Source organism: Danio rerio, chromosome 21, assembly GCF_052040795.2.
Source record: "Danio rerio strain M-AB ecotype USA chromosome 21, GRCz13ab, whole genome shotgun sequence".
Taxonomy (NCBI): domain Eukaryota; kingdom Metazoa; phylum Chordata; class Actinopteri; order Cypriniformes; family Danionidae; genus Danio; species Danio rerio.
The window spans coordinates 34,162,575-34,184,197 of NC_141041.1; the positions used below are offsets into that span (position 1 = coordinate 34,162,575).

The following is a 21,623-nucleotide window of genomic DNA, read 5'->3' on the forward strand; positions in this document are numbered from 1 at the left end:
GAAAATGTACTGGCAGCCTATAGTTTTTGTAACATATTGGGGTATATGCGCACAGACTTTTCAGCCAGCAAGCCTCATCGCTTCCTGTGAACTGTCTTTCCCTTATAAAATTGACACGTTTAAGATCTGGTTTCTTTAAAAATCAGTGATCTTCAGTACCTTATAAATATACGATATAAAGTGGGTCTCGGACAGGAGCACTGCATTAAATCACATTTCCCCCCGTCATGTCTTTAAAATATGACCGTTTATTTTACCCCAGCATTTTCAATAGTTTCTGAGCTCTTCAATCTCGTTTTACTCTTAAATTACTAAAGAATGCTTAAGTCTATTTAACCGAATGTATTTTCATGAAATTACTAAAGGAACCTAAAATGTAAAATAGTCACGTTAAGCTTTCACAGGAAGTTTATCATTGGCTGAAAAACACTAGCTGTGTATATACTCTATTTGCACTACGAATGTCAAAAATACATTGTTAAAACCAGTATTACATTTTAAATGTCTGGTGATGGAGCTCAAAGTTAAAAAAGATATATATTCCTAGCCTATAAGCTCATACAAAGGGATAATTTGGCCAAACATTACAATATTTTCATTTAATGATTTAATTTTACATTTTTTTTTTTTTTTAGATATTTTGGAGAATGTTGAGGAAAAAGCTATTGACGGCAAAGCAAAGAATAATATGGAAGCCGATGGCTGTTTTTTCTATCCTTCAGAATATATTCATCTGTGTTCAACAGAAAAAAATAAATGCTTGGCAATTTATAAAAATGATTTGTAATTTAATTTATAGGTGAGTTAACACTTTAAAAACATACACAGGGCTACAGATATATGCTACATAAAAGTTAGACCACATATTAGGTTACCAGACAGAGATGTCTAAAGTAGGGCCCACTGGCCAAATTTTGCCCATTGTAACCTTTGATTTGGCCCACCATTCCACTAGCCTCAATCAAGTTTGGTTCTTGGCCCTTCATAAGAAAAAGTTTGGGCACCGCTTCTGCAGACCAACGTTATTCAAATGTATGCATCTTAGATTTTAATAAGATATGAATGTACACCCGCTTCATTTTCTTGTAGTAATTCAGATTAAAAAGGAATATGTCGAATTTAAAATCTGTTTTCAAGAACAACCACAAGATGGCAGTGCTGTAGAAAGATGAAAAAAAAACTGTTCGCCAGACATTTCACAAGAAGCCTGTATGATGAAGGCTGAATCAAATATTTGTCCATTTCCAGCTCTTCATTGAAGCACACTTTACCTCACGTAGAAAAATTATAAATTGTCAGTAGTTTAATTAATATTACACATATCATACAAACACAATTGAATACAATTATTTAATAAAATATTTGTATTAATATACATTTTTAAAGTATTTATGCTAAACAATGCTGCATTTATCAGATTATGAAAACAATTATAATGCATTAAAATAGCATATTAAAATTATTTCACAGACATTAATTTTTTTTTAAAGGAAACAAATGATAAAATAATAATGAAAAAAATATCAACCTTCTGTTTTTATGTAAATTGGTCTAATCCTCTTCAAATGAATATTTCTTGCAGAATTTATGTTTTTAAAATAATCCATGAAAGGTTGCCAGATTTTCTAGAGTTTGTCTTTTTTCTTTTTTAGGGACAATCTGATTTTCTCCAGTTCCAAATGTTTCATCACATCCCTCATTAGATATATATATATATATATATATATATATATATATATATATATATATATATATATATATATATGTAGGAGCAGCTTTCTGTTTCCAGTTAAATTATATTGTAATGTAATGTGTACTTATATAGCGCATTTATTGTGTCTATCCACACCACCACCAGTGTGCAGCATCCACTTGGATGATATTAACCTCCATGCTAGTAGAAAGGCAAATGGAATTATTGTTCTGTACTGTTTTTATCTGGAAATCAGTGATGCCTAAAACTGCAATACCAGGATCTGCATCTATTGGCTTTTGACCTATATTTGAGAATGTTAAAAAATTAATTCATTTTTAAATATATTCAAACAGAAACAATTTTAATATTTAAATTAATGCAGCGTTAGTGTAGTGTAGTCAGTACACTGTGCTAACCTACAAAATCAGACATTTTTGTGCCCAGTGTTATTTTAAGGCCAATCTTTTGAACAAGAGTGTGTTTTCAGGGCTTGTTGCCCTTGTCATTCTGGATTACACATGGGGGAGGGAAGAGTTAAAGTCTACCTGAATGAGCCTGTCCGGTATAAGCTGTGCAAGAGCTGCTTGAATGTGGATAAACTGACACCATTAGTTCTTACAACTGCAGGAAGAGGCGTGTTAAGAGGATTAATATGTTCCTCATTTAGATCCTGGATACTTTTGGGATATGCTAATAGTCTAATCGGCAGCGTGTGAATCACATGGACAAACAAGCGCAAAAATGATTGTATGTCTGCTGTAACTTTTTGACTAATTTGTTTAAAAATAAGCATGTATAGCAGTGTTGTTTTAGTAAAACAATCCTTTTAGGAACCATGGAAATTATATAGATCAATATCTAGATATATAGGTCAATATCTATATAATATTTCTATGTATCCACACTAATACATAAAAAGTTAGTTGTGAATTGATTACATTTACACTGTGTATTTATACTCAGCAGTAGTTTATGCGTTTTATAAGGTTATTTTGTGATATATAATTGCAATCTGAAAGCCACTGAGTGCATGAATTCCACATATATTTGTTTTTATTATAAGACTATGTTTTCCTGTTGCAGGGAACGTTCACCCAAAAATGGACATTTACCTATAATACACTCTCCCTAAAGTAGTTCCAAACTTCTGAGTTACTTTAGCCTGTTGAACACAGAGGAAGATATATTTTGAAGACATTTTAACACCTACCATTGATTTCCTTAGTGGAAAAAAAAATACTATGGAAGGCAATGGTTACAGACCGCCAACATTTTTCAAATGTCTTTCTTTTATGTTTAACAGAAGGAGGAAATTCAAGTAAAGCGTGAGCAGGTGATGCCACTGGCTGCAAACCTGATTGAGTTTTTTCTTCTGTTAAACACAAAGGAAAACATACCGAAGAATGCTGCAATAAATGTATTTTTTTATAGATCTGAATGGCAGCTTTTCCCCCCAAATTCGTCACAATATCTTGCTTTGTTCAAAAATTCATAAATTTGAGTGTGGATAAATGTTGATTATTTTGTATACATTAACAAATATAGTTAGACTGTGTTGAGGTGGCAATTTTTGTAGCATTTGATGTAACATTTGATGTTAATACATTGTCATATATGAGCAATATCAAACTCGTAGCAGTGCGATGTGGCTGTATATCGTCACTGGTGGGAGGTGTGTGTTGTCTTAGCGCCCCACCAGTGACGATATACAGCCATATTGCACTGCTACGAGTGTATTGTGTTTATACAAGAGTTCAATGACATAATCGTGTATATAAAAAACAAAATCAAGCACATAGAGTCTCAAAATCCTATTGGTAGAGGAACTATTTTCTTCCGCTTTTCATTCACATCTGCAGCTGATGTCAGAACAGCAGGAACCATTGCTATCACCAACATTACTTTAGAGCTAGTGCTGGAATGATTCTCTAGTGTAATGTCTAAAGTGATGACAAAACAGGTAATTTTGTCGACATTTTAAAGCTGATCGGCATGAAACGTCATCAGTCTACAGAGACTTCCCAGTATTTCAGTTGCAATGGGGAGATCAAAATAATTAACCAAAAAAAAACTCAAAGCAACGCAATCTCAACTCATTGGAAACAGATGGTTATCTTCAGTTTTAAGACTTAAGATGAATCCCATCTCACACTCAACATACTACAATTACTGTGGTATAAATACAGCACTACAACATTCAAAAGAGAGAGATCGACTTAGAAAGTCACTTACCAGTTTTATAATGATTTGATCAGCTGTACATAAAAATTATGCAGGGTTTTTCCTCTCCTGTAAGGGCTTATTATGCGGTATCTGTGGATGGACAATGACAATGGTCTTTAGTCTGCTTAATGACAGGCTAATGGAAATTATAAATATGTTGAAATAGGCACTATATCCTTATAAATAAACTGCATAGTTGCGATCTAAACAACTATTCTCACCTAAAAAAAAACTTAAAAGTACATTATGTTGTCCAACAGCAGCAATATTTGTCAAACTGTAGAGTGTCCTCTGCTTGTTGCTGTACATGGGCGGAGTAATATACAAAGGTGAAGGGTAAAGAGGCTGGACGAGTGCTGTTACTGGCAGAATATAGCATGGCTATCAGCCAATCAGATTCAAGAACCAGACTGAACTGATTTATACATACCATTATCATAAATAAATAATGTGTGATTTTGGTGCACATTCAAAAAATGAGCTTGTTCAAACTAGTTATTTAAAATTATTTTTTTGGTAGGAAACTTGATTGTTTTATGTTCAATCAACTTAAATTTGTAAAAATCATGATGCTAACTTTATTGATTTGTGTCGGGACAATATGAAGGAATTGTGAGGAACCTGACATTTTATTTTATTTTTACAAACATACAGTGTACGTATATATGTATTCACACACTCAGTGGGGTAAAATAAGTATTAACACATCACCCTTTTTCTCTGAAAATATATTTGTAAAAGTGCTTTTAACTTGAAGTTTCCACCAGATGTCAGTAACAGCCAAGGCCGGCGGATCCATAAAGGCAACTTATACCCCTCTTAACTTCGCAAACCGGTCACTTCGGTTTTCATTTTCAGGTTGAGGGCGGTGTAATTGACGTTTGCCTAGAGCGCCAGTTCTTTAGCAGCTTGCTCTGGCCCGAGTAACAACCAATCCAGTCATCCAAAAAGAACACATAAACAAAGGAAGATGTAAAAAGCCATGGAAAGTCCAGACATTAGCCAAAATCTCTCATAGTTAGAAAGCAGCCCTGTGCTTCATTGGTGTAAACAAATATTAGCTGCTTCCAGCCCAACACCTACTTTACCAGAGGATGAAGATGAAACCAGGCTGGACATTTCAGCAAAACAATGGTCTAAAACACAGACAAGGAAACTCACAACTAGCTTCAGAAAAAAAGTAAAGCTGCTGGAATGGCCCAACCAATGACCTGACCTGAACCCAATAGAAAATAAGAACTAAAGATCAGAGTTGAAAGAAGAAACCCACAGAAATTTCAACACTTTGTTGAAGTTTGGGCAAAAAATCTACACCTGAGCAACACATGTGACTCTATTCAACATAAGAGGTATCTTGAAGCTGGCACTACGAAAAAAAGCTTTTTATACAAAGTAATAAAAAAAATTCAGTAGTTCAGTACTTTCTCCTTATGTTATTCATTGTAATTACACATATTACATACTTTATGTGTGTATTTCTGCAAAAAAAAAAAAAAAAAAAAAAGGATTTTTCAGTTTGGATTTTTACCAAAACCTGGTACAATTTCATGTCTGCAGCACCTTCAAAAATAAATTTACCAAGAAAAATTGTGACGTGTTTGATTAAAAATTGTGACTTTTTAGCTCACTGTGCTTGGCCAGCTACCTGGTGCAAAATAGTTTACAATTTCTTTTACAAAACAGAAGAATATTCTGGTGTAAAGTCTAAAAGTAGATTAATCCAAAACATTTATAGGCAAACATCTTGAGGATTAGCTGTTGATTCCTAGAGAGATAAACTGTTTTCTCACAAAAGTAGTCTATTCAGCATGGTCAAGCCTCTCTTAAACATCCATCCCTTTAACTGCATACCGGAAAAACCATTAAACTTTTTTTTTTGTCTAGAAGGGGGGCATTCCATACTCTCTTAACCCAAATAGTTGGCTTTACTAGAACTTGGCATGGAAACCTGTGGCTTTAAACCACTCAAAGTTTTTTAAACAAGGTGAAACTAAACAGCCCTAGTTAAATTAAAATGGAACTTATGGTGTTAATTTACTTTGTGTAAAACTTTAGGCGATTTAAGGAGATAGAAAGTTTCTAATAAAGCCAGCTATTTGGGTTAAGAGTGTAGTTTGCCACCATTTGCACCTATAGACTACCTGACAAAAGTCTTGTAGCAAATCCATTTTGTAGGAACAGCAAATAATAACTTTTTAGTTGATCATTTGGTATCAGAAATGGCTTATATGAAAGGCAAAGGCCTCTAGATTACGCTTATTAAATAAAACATGATCATGCCTTGAATTAAAATTTTTTTTTAATTAGGACAGAAAGACCTGACTTTGCTTAGAGCCATACTGCAGTGGAAAAAGACTGAAAAAGTCTGACTCCCATGAGCTTGAAGGACTGCATCCTTCTCTGTAATGACTCAAATAACTTATTAATAAAGTCATTTGAAATGATAAAACAAGTGTTCTTGCAGAACTCCCAGAGATCATCAAGATTATTTAGATTCATATTCAATGCCTCCTCCATCATTTTACCACAGACATGCTCAATATTGTTCATGTCTGGTGACTGGGCTGGCCAATCCTGGAGCACCTTGACCTTCTTTGCTTTCAGGAATGAACTTTGATGTGTAGGCTGAAGTTTGAGGAGCGCTATCCTGCTGAAGAATTCGCCCTCTCCTGTGGTTTGTAATGTAATGTGCAGCACAAATGTTTTGATACCTCAGACTGTTAAGGTTGCCATCCACACTGCAGATCTCTCACGGGCCCCCATACTGAATGTAACCCCAAACCATGATTTTTCCTTCACCAAACTTGACAGATTGTTGAGAGAATCTTGGATCCATTCGGGTTCCAATGGGTCTTCCTCAGTATTTGTGATGATTGGGATGCAGCTCAACAGATAATTTATTGGAAAAATCTACCTTCTGCCACTTTTTCAAGTGATCAACTAGAAGTCAAGTTATTACAACTGGGATCGACAACAATACTTTTGTCAGGTAATGTACTCTCAAATACAACTATTTAATTGTTTATTGTGCTTCTTGATGCACTGATACAATGAAGTTTAATTCACTTAAAAATTGGCTGCCATCCTCTTTGATGGTATTACTAGCATGAACTCTGCTACCCGAATATATTTACAACAGTTTTACAACCATGTTTATCATTAGTGTTCTAGATGTGAACGTTCTAAATGCTACTATTTAAATACATTTTGTGTAAAAAAGAGCAATATTCTTACAATAATAAGAATAAATATTCGTTGCTATAAACTTTAAAAGACTTTCTCTGACAGTTCTGCAACAGTATGGAAATGAGTTTGCGCATAACGCATGATTGGCGGATTAGTCTGTGAAGTGGAAGCTGAATGGGATATTTTTGATGCCTACACAGACTGACACAACATATCCACGGATGTCAGAAAGCACAAGGCTTTCTTTGATGCACAGACTTTAACCCTCCCTATGAAAACATGCTAAAAGGAGCAGCCAAATGGACAGAAGCGAGATTACAAGGTCTTTGTTAACTCTGCAACTGCGCTGGATGAGATCACAGAACGCAAGGCTGTGACCTGGTTTCCCCACTTTACCATTGTTTGATGACGGTTCAGTCAACTTGACGGGATGGAAAAAGATTAAACGAGAATTGAGGATATGCAGCAGACATTTGGTCTGGACGGGAACCAACAAAACCATCTATAGATGCGTTAAAACTGGACAGTGTTTATTATGTTACTTAGCATAAAAGATCTGCATTGCGTGTCAGAAGATTTGTTTTTGAAAGAAGTCACGAATGCTGATTTGTTCTATGATCTATGCTGAAAAAAGTAATGTTCATCAAATAATGCTGATCCTGAATGCACCAACAATAGTTTCTTTAAAATTGAACATCAAATCAACATATCTAAATCATTTCTGAAGAAACGTGTGACATTAAAGACTGGAGAAATTATAGTCAAAATTATTTAAAATATTTTTTCACATTATTAATAACTTAATAACTAACGATAACTGATAAATAAACAAGCATTAAATCAGCACATTAGAATGATTTTTAGAGGGATCATGTGAAACTGAAGACTGTAATTACACTGTAAAAAGTGCAGGGTTCCACACAATTCATTCATGTTGTCTCAACACAGATTAAGTTAACTAAGACTTTAAACACATTTATGTGGATTGAACAAAAAATTAGGTTGCCTCAATGAAATCTTAAGAATTGTGATGTTTCAGCTAATTTTAAATAAGTAGTTTGAACAAGTAAAATAGTATGGAGTGTGTGTAAAATCTGTTTTTTTCATAATAAAATTAAATATTTCAGATATATTAAAATAAAAGTAAAAGTTTAGCTTAACTCTGTTTTATTCATGCGTATTTGCTAGAGAGATATAGTATTAAATACAAAAAAAATAAAAAAATCACAAGACATCAACTGTTAAAATCTTTCGGCAGATTTTTTTACTCTCTGAATTAAACAATACAATTATGTATTCTTGCATCAAGAACAATAAAAAAACACAAAACACACACACACACAAAAATTACGTTTAACAGGGCAAGAAAATTTTCACAGTATGTCTGATAATATTTTTTCTTCCAGAGAAAGTCTCTTTTTTGTTTTATTGTGGCTAGAGTAAAATCAGTTTTTAATTTTTTTAAAACACATTTTCAGGAAAAAAATTTTCTTTCGATAATCTACAGAACAAACCATGATCATACAATAACTTGCTTAATTACCCTATCCTGCCCAGTTAACCTAATTACCAAGTTAACCCTTTAAATGTCACTTTAAACTGTATAGAAGTGTCTTAAAAATATCTAGTAAAATATTATTTATTGTCACTGTGGCAAAGATAAAACAAATGAGTTATTTAAACTATTATGTTTGGAAATGTGTTGAAAAAAATCTTCTCTCTGTTAAACAGAAATTGGGAGAAAATAATCAGGGTGGCTAATAATTTAGGGGGGCTAATAATTCTGACTTCAACTGTATATATATAATAAGATAGATAAAATAAAATAAAAAAGAAAATAAAATAAAAAAAAAAGAAAGAAAAACGAAAAGCATTTAAACATGTTTTCTCTGTGCTCTAGCATAACTAAGCCAGGGGCAGGCAAAATAGGTCAGCTAAAGATTTTTATTTATTTATTTTATTTTTATTTTTTTCATTTTTAAAATGTGGGAGGAAGGATTGCCAAATAATGTTAAATGTTTCAGTATTACAACAAGCTGTATTGGAATAGACTGCATCAGATCATGCATCCAATGTACAAAACTGGGTGGAGAAGGATTTTTTTAGTTTAGTGTTATACGGGTTTTAGCACTTATAAAACAGAAGGCGAGTGCATTTAACTGTGAAGATGACAAGGAAATATTTGTAGGGCTAAGTCCAAGTAATGCTATAGGGGGAATGGCTCAATGTTTAACAGAAAACTTTCAGATATTAATTTCAATATTAATGCTAAAAAAGTGCTAACTGCTGTACAAAGCCAGAAAGTATGAATAAGACTAGCTGGAGCTTGTTGACAACGATTACGAATTGGAATAAAACCAGTTATTTACAGCATTATAAGTATTTTTGATCAGATAAATACTTTATTTTACTAAATATGTTTTGTTAAAACGAACTAAACTAATGTTTTGACCAGTTCTGTTCTTCTTTGTTGAATGTTCTTGTTACAGAGCACCAATAATCTCTCTTTAAATAGAGAAAAAAAACCTCCAAGGTCCAAGTTCAATTCTTGGAAAAGTTTGAGATTAAGTCTTCGTTTCTGAGGATAATGGGCCCCCTGCTTAGGAGAGCAATCTGAACTTTACCAAGGCCAAGAATATTTTATAACAGCAGCAGAACCTCCTCCCACACTACTGTGGGTACAGACATCTCACATTCATGTTTATTTGATTTAACCGCCAAACCGAAGCAGATACTACAGTAAACCTGCTGGGCTAAGACAATGTCAACAATGTAATGTTCCTCTCCCGCTGGATCTCTGCCTAACACTCCTTTACCCACATAGTAAAGTTCTGTGTCTTCTGTCCCAATCAAACCGATAAGAACATCTGCACTGTTAATACAACACTTTTCCCATGGGATCACCTAAAGCCTCATCATATACAAAGAGTAGTTTACTTAATGATATAATATATATCAATGGAAACTCAGACAGTAGTTGTTTTCGCAAATACAAAGTGTCCAAGGCGACCTTAAAGTGTACGTGAACCAGAAGTTGCTGAGACTTTAATTTCAGTGTGTTGATGTCATTCCAACTGAATCAGAATATTGAGTAGGCGGGGCTTTCTTTGCGCATCATTCCATCATAGCAAACTAACGGTAAAAGAGGTGTGGTTACGAATATTGTGGTTGAAGATGTCAAACTGATGTAAACAGAGAAGCTACAAACGCATAAGTAAATGGACAAACTTAATTATCTTGCACTGATTAACTGCTAAAAAATGACAATGTGCGCTAGCTATATAAAAACTTTAAATTAGGTTTCACACAGGCTTTAAACTGTTGATAAATTAGGGAAATAAATCACCAAAATTAACAAACAGTCCTTGTCAAAAAGTACAAACACATCTGAACTGGCACAATCGTTTCCATTGGATAATTTTGTAATCCAACCTGGAGTGTTCCACCATTCCACCACACTTCATCTGGGTATTTCAGGTGCACTCACTTTTATTATTTTTTTTTTTAAATTTTCATTGTAAACACACTACACTACCTGACAAAAGTCTTGTTGTCTATCCAAGTTTTAGGAACTGCAAATAATAACTTCTAGTTGATCTTTTGGTATCAGAAGTGGCTAATATGAAAGGCAAAGGCTTTTAAATTACGCTTATTTGACCAAAATAAAATACACAGCAAAATATGAGGACCCAAAACAACTCTATGGGTGTTAATTTCAACACTTTGAAAGTGTCTCATGGGGTCCACTCAAAACTTAGTTAAATCAACACTTTCAAAAGGGTTGGCACATTGACACCGAAGTAAGGGTTAATTTTAACTCTGGGCAGAGTTAAAAATGTAACTATATTTAACACCGCCTGGTAGTAATTTTTTTACTACAATATGTTGTTATTTTATTCAACTCTCTTGAGTGTAAATATGGTAAAAAGGTCAAATAGACTGTAAATTACAAAAGAAAAAACATTTTATTTGAAAACATTCACCGCTTCAACAATTCATTCAGTTTTTAAAATGCAACAATGTCAAATATGCTTTAAATTTTTTATTAGTACAGACAGTATCAACAAAATAGTTTCAGTCCTTTAGTCCAAACTTGATGTTTCATCAGTGCAATTTGAAAGTTCAATATAGCGTCACTCATAGTTTTCTGCTAAACGCATAGTTTTCTTCTGAAATGACATTTTAAACAACTTGGCGTGCAAATCTTTCACTTCTGGTGTTTCCTTGGTCCTCCATATCAAACACAGCAGTTTATGAGGGTATAAATGCTGTAAACTTGTGTGAAAACAAACTTTAGCTAGGAAATCTCATCAAGCATGTCCTGTGAAAGATGTGCTTCCCAGCCACAGGATGACCGTTTTATCCATGATGATGTAGTAGCTGCTGATCGCTCGTCTGGTGGTTCCTGATGCACGGATATAGGGTGAAGCTCATCTAAGAACTCTTCAAGATTCCAGCATGACTAAGAAAAATGTTTGAAAACAAATTGCAATCAAATTCTATGATATATTTAAAAGAACATTTAAAGTAAATAAAACATTCAAGAAATCTAAACTCACCTTTTGAAAATCCACATGATGATCCACAACTTGACTCTCCCAGCTGGTTGAGGTGACAGGATATGGAAAAGTAGTAAAAAAACACATACATCACTGTTGGATCTCCAAAAACAATTAGGTTAACCACTATGACTAGAACTGGAAAAACAGGCAGCTGTCTGTCCAGAATCCTCAATTTAACACAACACTTGGAGCAAAATTTAGAGGAGCTTAAAATCTTTTATATCATTTAGTGATGCTGACTTCCCCAAAATATTGGCCACAGTGTAAAAAATATTCATAAACTTACAGTTTTATGTAAGCGTGTGCCTGCGTGTGTGTGCGTGCGCGTTTCTTTACCAGATTTAACTTGTTAGGCCCTTTCAGGTCCAGTATTGACGCCACCTTTCCTGGAGTCTAGCAGATGTTTCAGGTCCAAATATAATCTAAAATATTAGGATAAGCAGAAGAGGAAAAGTGCAAAGCAAAGAGCAAAACATTATTTAAGTAACAGATCATCCACAATACAAAACCTATCACCTTCATGTCATTTGTTATTCTTGAATGCTCTAATACCCTCTCAGCTTATTGTGAAACAAATACAGAACTTTATCAAACATACCTTCATTATTATCACCACATATGACCAAGAAGGTGTGCTTGGTCATTTCACCAACTCTGGAAATACACCATCCGTCACCATCACAGGGTCTTGTGTTATTGTATAGAGAACTGTGGCTGTTAAAAAACAACAACACATTAGTATCTAACACATATGCATAACCTTCAGATAAAAAAGGGAGATGAACATCACAAAGTATGCCTCACACTTTTTCAGATATCTTTTGATTCAGATGTTGATTATTGATAATAAATCTACAAATCAAACCTGTATCATCATTAGGCTGCTCAAATATGAATCAGTTGATTAATTTTACAGACAGGTGGCTGTTTACAACGCACTAAATTGTCTTTAATAAAACGGAAATGTTGTGTACATGCTAGGTTTAGTCTATAAGCACAATATCATGCGGGAGAAAAAGTTTGACTAAGATGTTCCTGACTACAGAAATAGCCTAACTTACTAACGTCAGACATCCCGAGTTGGGAAAAGTAATTTTCGGGGGATACAGAGTTGATTTGCGGGAAGTAGCGGGAGAGATGGGTACCTGAAGAGCAATGAGATGAGTTGCGCGCGACGTACCTAAAGAGCGGTGGGGGTGACTTGCGCGCGACGTACCTGAAGAGCTGGGAGGCATGCGGTGGAGAGGGGTGTGCAAAGTGTTTAATGACCGAGCGGGAGACGCGCGATTTCCGGGAAATAATCATTCATTTGCGGGCATCTACTTGGGCATCTGGGAGTCTCTGTGCATTTGCGGGATAACGTTAACGTTAGTCCCGCAACTTCCGGGAGACTTCTGTAACGTTAAATGTCCGAGAAAGTGCAAACGCGGTCATTTAAAAGGCATTAATGTTAACATTTCGACTTTAATGGTTGTCAACACTTAATATAATTCAAGCGTACGTTATCACACGAGTCTATGGACTTACGGTATATGGACGGCCACGAATCAACCAGTTTAAAAGGGCCGCGGTGTTTAAAATAACCAAATTAACGTACACGAATAACAAACAATCATTTGTTTTAGTCAGGAAGCCTTTTACAAGTAAGCATGTGTTGATTTACTCACCAGATATGTTTTAGAAACTCTCCAGAGCGAATGGAAACCGTCCTGTGTTGCCGTTAGCATCCGGGCAGAGTAGGCTAGGCTGCTCCGGGGATTCCCTTGCTAGTTTGCTTCAAATTAAAGGAGAAGTGTCGATTTTATTTTATAGATGGGAAACAACGCACAAAATGGCATTAAGCGTGACAGAAATGCGTTGAACATGTACATTTGATGTTTTTATGCACTTTGTATGCGTGAGCATATATAAAAACATTCTTGAAAAGAAGTCAATAGTAATGCAGTTAAGCTAGATACACAAACGACCATGAATAAACCGCAGAAGTTTAAAATTGTCACTCCATTCTAAAGTTATTAAATTAACAATATGTTTACAACTGTATTTCCTTAAAGAAAGTCAGTAAGATACCAACATTTAGGTAGTTTGACTCACCAGTTGCTGTTCTAAATCTCAGATGGAAAATGGCGTCTGGAAAATTCTTCAGTGACTGGGGCTGCATGAATTCCCGGATGTTGGAAATAACACCACCAAGTGTAGAAAAGATAACTCCTTGATTTCTCACTGAATAAAATCAATTTTAACTCTTATTATATTCATTTGTCAAAATCTAACTCTTTAACGTCAACACTTTACTCTGAAATGCTTCAACACCGAGAATTTAACTCTGATGAATTTGCTGTGTATGTTCATGCCTTGATTTTTAATTTTTTAATTAAGACACTAAAGTCTGGCTCTGATTAGACAAAAGTCTTGTCACCCAACATAAATAATGTACAGTATAGAATATAAAGTCATGGTGCAGTGGAAAAATTATGAATATTGTGTATGACTCCCATGAGCTTGGAGGACTGCATCCACAGATCACTGCAATGACTCAAATAACTCAAAGTCATCTGGAATGGCAAAGAAAGTTTTCTTGCAGGACTCCCAGAGTTCATCAAGATTCATTGGATTCATCTTCAATGCCTCCATCTCACTCCAGACATTCTCAATAATGTTCATCGCTGGTGACTGGGCTGGCCAATCCTGGAGCACCTTGACCTTCTTTGCTTTTAGGAACTTTGATGTGGAGGCTGAAGTATGAGAAGGAGCACTATCCTTCTGAAGAATTTACCCTCTCCTGTGGTTTGTAATGTAATGGGCAGCACAAATGTCTTGATACCTCAGGATGTTGCTACTCTGCAGATCGCTCACGTGCCCTCATACTTAATGTAACCCCAAACCATGATTTCTTCTTTACCAAACTTGACTGATTTTAGTGAGAATCTTGTGTCCATGCGGGTTCCAATAGGTCTTCTGCAGTATTTGCGATTATTTTGATGCAGTTCATCAGATGATTCATCAGAAAAATAGGTAGTGTACACTATTTAAACTACAAAATGGCATAGAATAGTATACAAGTATGTGATTTGGGATGCTCCAGCCTGATCTCATAAGAAAACATAAACTATCTGATGCTTTGTCAGTAAGTGGCTAATTCATACGATGTTCAGTCATATAAAAATGTACGATTTTCGAAAGAAGCTGTGGCAATAATAAACTCAAAAGTAATTTGGGGATGAGCAAATTGAACTTAAATGTACTAATTAGATCCTACAAATGCATGTGAATTAGCCACTATATCAAAAAGTTACAATTTGGCATGAGATAGCATTGGATGCACCAAAAATATAATAGTGCTGTAGAAGGTTAAAGTATCAATGTCCAAGTTTATGAGCAAAACAAACATTATTTCAGTCTTTCTGCTTTTTCTCATGTTTAATTCAGTCTTACTTGTCACTGCTTTGAAATTGTTTGTGAAATTTAACCTGTTAGTTTTTATGATACACTGAGTGCTTAACACAAATAGGCAACAGGAATGCTAAGGGGTCAACAGTTAAACATAAACCATTCAGCTTTTCAATCACACAGTAGAAACTCAATGCACTTATGACTTATTGATGATCTGCTAAAATTCAAACTCAGTATCAAAATGGGAAAGAAATATGATTTTGAATGTGTTGTGGTTGTTGGAGAGAGACAGGCTAACTATTTCAGATATTGAAAATCTACTGATATATTCATGCACAACCAACTCTAGAGTTACAGATAATGGGTTGAAAATGAGAAAATGTTCAGTGAGTTATTCAGTTCTGAGAATTCAGAGGAATATTTAGTACTGTGTGTGAAAATGCCTTGTTTATGGCAGAGGTCAGCGGATAATGATAATGCGATGGTTTGATAACAGTTTATTCTGACTTCACAATGCAACGTGGATCCTTTATGGCACTGCACGATAAAATTTCTGATGCAATCGAGCTGCTATATGTAATCATATTCTCATATTAACATACAGTTACATCATTAACTGGATCTAGTATTAGCTATAGTGTTTTCCTACTGACTGTGCAATTTACCTAACATGATTTATAATGTTGTTTAATATAAAATTACATTTAATGATATAACCGTATGTTAAGACTGAGCTTTTTCTGCAAAAACCATCAAATTTTGTACCACCTCTGCCTTTTGACACAAATCAGGCAGGCAGTCACGACTAGCACTGCTCATGTGTTTAATTACTTTTAATGTTAGACTTCTTAAATAAAATTACTTGAAAAAATGAACACAAAAAGTGTTTGCTTTAAGTAGTTTGTTTTTATGATGTTTTACTGGAAAAAGCCTGAATAACAGGTAACATTTAATGGTCTCAACTATTTGGCCATATCTCGTTCTGCTATTTTTGCACATCAGAGAAGTCAAACATATGCTTGTCCGGCTGGCTAAGATAAAAAACAAACACAGACAACAGTAATTTAAAAAGGTTTGGAGAAAAGCATCTCCTAATACACAACAGATCTAACCTTAAAGCAGATGAGCTAAAGCAGCAGCAGAAGTAGAAGAAGAGCACACCGGGGAAACTCCTGTAAGTCAACAACAGCAAAGGAAAAAAAAACATCAAATTTTGTACCACCAATGCCTTTTGACAAAAATTGGGCAGGCAATCACGACTACCGACAGACCCCAAGTGAAGCTCAAGTCATGTGTTTAATTACTTTTAATGTTAGCCTTCTTAAATAAAATAATGTTTTACTTGAGAAGATTACAAAATAAACACAAAATGTGTTTGTTTTAAGTAACTCACATTTCATGATGAGGCTACTAACACAAGCGACGCAATGGTGCAGTAGGTAGTGCTGTCGCCTCACAACAAGAAGTTTGCATGTTTTCCCTGCGTTCACGTGGGTTTCCTCCAGGTGCTCCGGTTTCCCCCACAGTCCAAAGACATGCAGTACAGGTGAATTGGGTAGGCTAAAATTGTCTGTAGAGAGTGAGTGAGTGTGTATGGATGTTTCCCAGAGATGGGTTGCAGCTGGAAGGGCATCGGCTGCGTAAAACGTGCTGGTTAAGTTAACGGTTCAGTATGAATGAATGAATGAATGAATGAATGAATGAATGAATGAATGATATTAACACAGCCAAATTTTGACCAAGTAAAAACCCTGAATACCATACAACATTTGATGGTCTCAAATATTGGTCCATTTCTTGTTTTGCATTTTTTTGCACAATCACTAATCAAGAAGTCAAACATATGCTTGTCTGGCTAGCTAAGATGAAGAACAATCTGATATGAAGACAACAGTAAGTCAAATAACCAGAGGTTTGGAGAACAGCATCTCCAAACACACACATCAAACCTTGAAGCAGATAAGCTACAGCTGCAGCAGAGGAAGAACAGCACACGGGGGAAACTCCTGTATGGCAACAACAGCAAAACAAAAGTTATTTACACAGGCTCATCAAAATTGGACAAAAAGATCAAAACTGACTGTGCAAACGGATGAGTCTTGATTTCTGGTGTTACATTCAGATGATATAAACGTCCTAAAACTAATGCAGTTCTGAATGCTAAAGGAAACCCAATCCATTACTGGTAATGTGGACCTAATATAGTGAACATATAGTGAACACTGAAGTTTGCAACATAGTGCATACAGAGTTGATTTGATAAGACAGATTTTTTTTTCCTTGTGTACTCCAACAAGTGATTCAAAACTTCAAAGTAAACGTATTGATACCAATGTAGTTAATTTGTAGTTTTGGACAAACTACAAAAGAACACTAACATCAGATTAGATTAGACCTAACTTTACAATCCCTATATGTACTCACAGACTCTGCAAATGTTTAATCTAATCTGATTTTAAAGCTCTGGCTGAATTGAACAAACTGAACATTCATTCATTAAATTTCTATCAGCTTAGTCCCTTTATTCATCAGGGGTCGCCACAGTTGAATGAACCGCCAACTTATCCAGCATATGTTTTACACAGCAGATGACCTTCCAGCTGCAACCCAGTACTTGGAAACATCCACACACATTCATTCACGCACATAGGCCTACACTATGGCCAATTTAGTTTATTCAATTCACCTGTGGCGCATGTCTTTGGACTGTGGAGGAAAGCTAAGCACCCGCAGGAAACCCACATGGACACGGCAAACTAAACATAACAATTCAAAAAAATATACTTTAAAGAGAGAAACAGGATAAAAAAAAGCTACTAACAGCAAATTTTACAGAGTAAATCATATTTTAGATAGATGAATAATATATGCATATTTAGATAAAATACATTGTTTTGTTTTACATTAAAATATAAAACTAGCAGCCATTTAAATTTCTAGATTGTATCTTAAAAATGCATTCTAAAATTCCTGAGCCTTGTTATTCATAACAAGATGCCACTATCATTGTCATCAAAAGTAACTGTTAAAAAGTCATCTGTCTTTTGTTTTTACCATTCCATCAACAGTTTTAGTGTAAGTATTTAGCAAGGCGACAGGATTAAACGTTAAATCTTCATTTACCAGTTATATTTGTTGAGCTGTACTGCTTTTACTTGTTTAGTGTAGATCTGTCGATATGAAAATGAATCATTTACTAAAATACTATACCATTAACGTCACCTTTAACGTAGAAGCAGTGAATGGAAACGCCCTGGAAGCTGGTTGGTCCTTCAGCTGAATGGGTGGATAAAGTATGCGTGTTACTATTTGTTTATGTGCCTACGTCATAATCCCCCCTAGCCACAGTGGCCAGCGTCAAAACGTAGAAACCGGAGCCGAGGCTGATCATTTGCACTCGGGCAGACAAAGTAAATACAACAAACCGAAGTTCCCTGCATCACAAGCCAAGAGGTAACTATTTACTCTTTTACATTCATTCGACGTCAGCTATTGAGATAAATAAGACGGTTTGGTAAAAATCCATTATGACTCCACATCCACAATGGATCAACGTGGATCCTTTATTGCACTGTACGCTGAATTTTCTGATGCAATCGAATCGCTTCATGTAATCATATAACGTTACTCGTGCTCATGTACAGCTACAACGTTAACGCTAGCTTTTAATGTCTGCATATTACATATGTTAGCTACATTATTGTGAATAAAAACGATATGCAAAAATATGTGTAAAATTGTAAAGTGGACCAATGCACTCTTGTCAACAGAATAAGGCAATAATTGATATATAATTGATATAATAATATATGTGGATTTGCTGTCAATATGATGAAATTCATAATTAATTAAATCATTTATTCTTACTCCTTCCTGCAAAATTGTTTACATGTAACATTACCAGTATTGAAATATTTACATGTTATACTCCGTGCTATGAACATAACGTTATTATGATTAAACAGTTATGACATTGCCTATTTTAAAATGCAATTTACATATATAACCGTGATATAATAGTCACAACAATTCGTCTGTCTGTTATACTTTTATTTTGCAGGATTATTTATCGAAGGTTCAAACATATGTGTGTCTAGCTCGCTAAGACAGAGAAAGTACAGCATTCACTTCTATATAAATTCAAAGCCAGTCTTGCATGTCTCGTTTTTATGTCTAAATTTGCTCTATATTTGATTCAAATTGTTCGCAAAACGCCGTGTTTTTATTTTCGGCGCGATTCATTCATTCACCCGAGTTCCCGCTCGCTGGGCACATTTTGTATTGTAGTTGACGTCACTTACCCGGAAGTTGTAACGTTATATGCTGTAACAATTGCATCAGCCCAGAACTGACTGGTACCGGTTCTGACTGGCCGGGTCTCATGCCCACCCCGTTACAAATAATGAGTTTGAGTATTACGTCAAAAGTAATATTTGATTCACCCCGTGACGTTCGTTGTGTTTGTATGTGTTTTTGTTGTCATGTGTTTTACACAAGCTGAAAATGTAACTTTAAGATAGCGGCTTTGTTTTGGTAACCAACACATTTGTTTAATTTGCTTCACGTGTTGTTTTTATTTGTTTTCATACATTTTACAACTTTTTGGACTGCTTTAGCACATGAAATGTGGTTTGTATATTACGTATACAGTTCATTTTTTGTGACTTGTCACTAGGATTGTGAATGTAGGAATTAAAAAATGTAATTACCAACTCTTTACCTAATTATTTAAAGTTTTATTATAATATTTTAAGAACATTCAGACTCTTGTCTTTGCAGTGGTTTTCATCACAGAACCAAATGCTTGAAGACTTGATTGACTATTATTTTAAATTAAACAATTTCACAATAATCTGACCTATAACAGATTTTTATATTATAGCACTCTATTGTTTGGTAACACTTAACAGTAAGGTTGCATTTGTCAATGTTAATCTAGTCTGTCGATTAAAAACTAGTTAATTTCTTAGTTAATTTTTAATCACAACCAGTAAAGTTGATGTTATCAATTGGGAACCCTTGTCACTTGATTTTTGCAAACAGTATTGTGGAAGTAATAAATTACAAATGAAAACATTCAATGTGAAAAAAAAAATTAGTAAAAGGCAACACAGTGCTTCAGTGGTAAGCACTGTCGCCTCACAGCAAGAAGGTTGCTGGTTCGAGTCCTGACTGGGTCAGTTGGCATTTCTGTGTGGAGTTTGCATGTTCTCCTTTTGTTCGCGTCTACGGGTTGGGGTCTAACAGTATTTAGGTACAGAAATGGAATAATCTCAATGCAAAAAAAATGCATTTCTTAATCAAGTAAAAATATTGTTTTGTTTTCCCTAAAACAAGCGAAACCATCTGTCAATGGGGTAATTAAATTATTTTATTTGGACTTTATTTGGACTAGAAGACAAAAAGACTTAGTAAAATTTTTTTATGCATAAATAAATACAATTAATCTTTGCTACACTTCCAAACATACATTTTTTAATGCCCAAACTCTCTTGAAATGCTCAGTAAAAGGCTTTAAAACACATGTAAATGATAATCTTTCACTCTATTATGGTTAAACTTAGTAGTGACTCCTCAGATCAGATGTATTCTGTGGCTCCTGGTCAACTATAATTCTGACTCATCATTGCATGTCTTGGTTGCCGATGCGCACATTGCGATATCGATTCTGAAACGATATATTATGCAGCCCTAATCCACACTGAAAGCGACATTTAAATGTATAAATATTCCTTGTTTTATAACAAGCTGTTCACACATTCCTAATTAAAAAAAAAGAGTAAACCACAGATAAAAAATCTCAAGCTTCAGCCCTCAAGCTTGAAGCGTCTCTGGTTGGTATTTTGCACAATCTTTGGAGCCCCTTTAAAAGGGGTCTGTGTGATGGCATCTCGCCAACTATTCGAGAGGTTGCCAGGTTCATTCACAGCAGCATGTGCCACCCTGAGGCCTGAATAAGAACCTTTCATAACCACGAACACTAGAGTTCTCCCATTAAGAAACTCTCATGCTGGTTTCTGCTTGTAATATGGCACCAGTGGGCTGTGGACACCTAAAGAGCTTTGCAGTATCTCCTGGTCATTGTTTGCTATGAGAAGACACGTATTCCTGTTCTGTGTTAATGTTCACCACATGCAGACACCTAAATGTCCATTTACCCACAGATATCATGCTTCTAGGCTCTGCTTATCAGAAGTAATACTAGCCCTGGCTTAGTCAGAAGCAGAGCATGAGAGAGTTTTTCCTTCAAGGATTTAGCAAATCCTGTTATGAGGGGTAACAGTAATACATCTAAATGTTTCTCGAGTTGTCAAACGTAGCATCGATCGTATCACGAATAGTTCACAGTATATTGCAGCATGCCCATTGTTTGAGGAGAAAACAAACTGATTATACTTTGGATATTGGGTTCATGGTGTTTGTTTTGAAAGTTCCGAAGATGGAAACACATTCATTGACCTGCAATACAAAATCCATTGTGCAGAAAGCAGAACCAAAACAAAAACAACACCTAATGTAAGCCAATCGAAAGCCTCGCTCTCCCGTTAAGAAGGTTAACCGGT

General features: G+C 35.0%; 1 protein-coding gene and 1 long non-coding RNA gene across 2 annotated transcripts in view; one reads left to right on the forward strand and one right to left on the reverse strand.

Moving 5' to 3' along the window:
* Nucleotides 1-11,051: 11,051 nt before the first annotated feature.
* LOC147838890 (uncharacterized) lies at nucleotides 11,052-13,808 on the reverse strand. The gene is made up of 6 exons (XR_015520461.1): nucleotides 13,762-13,808; nucleotides 13,335-13,441; nucleotides 12,266-12,381; nucleotides 12,004-12,089; nucleotides 11,665-11,707; nucleotides 11,052-11,567 (listed from the first exon to the last, which is right to left on the reverse strand). It is a non-coding gene; the product is annotated as an uncharacterized LOC147838890 (long non-coding RNA).
* A 4,637-nt stretch (nucleotides 13,809-18,445) lies between these two features.
* Nucleotides 18,446-21,623, forward strand: part of slc7a3a (solute carrier family 7 member 3a) — a 33,437-nt gene continuing 30,259 nt past the window's right edge. Inside the window, 1 exon segment of the mRNA NM_001007329.3 lies at nucleotides 18,446-18,513. The gene's annotated coding sequence lies outside the window, so the exon portion shown is untranslated.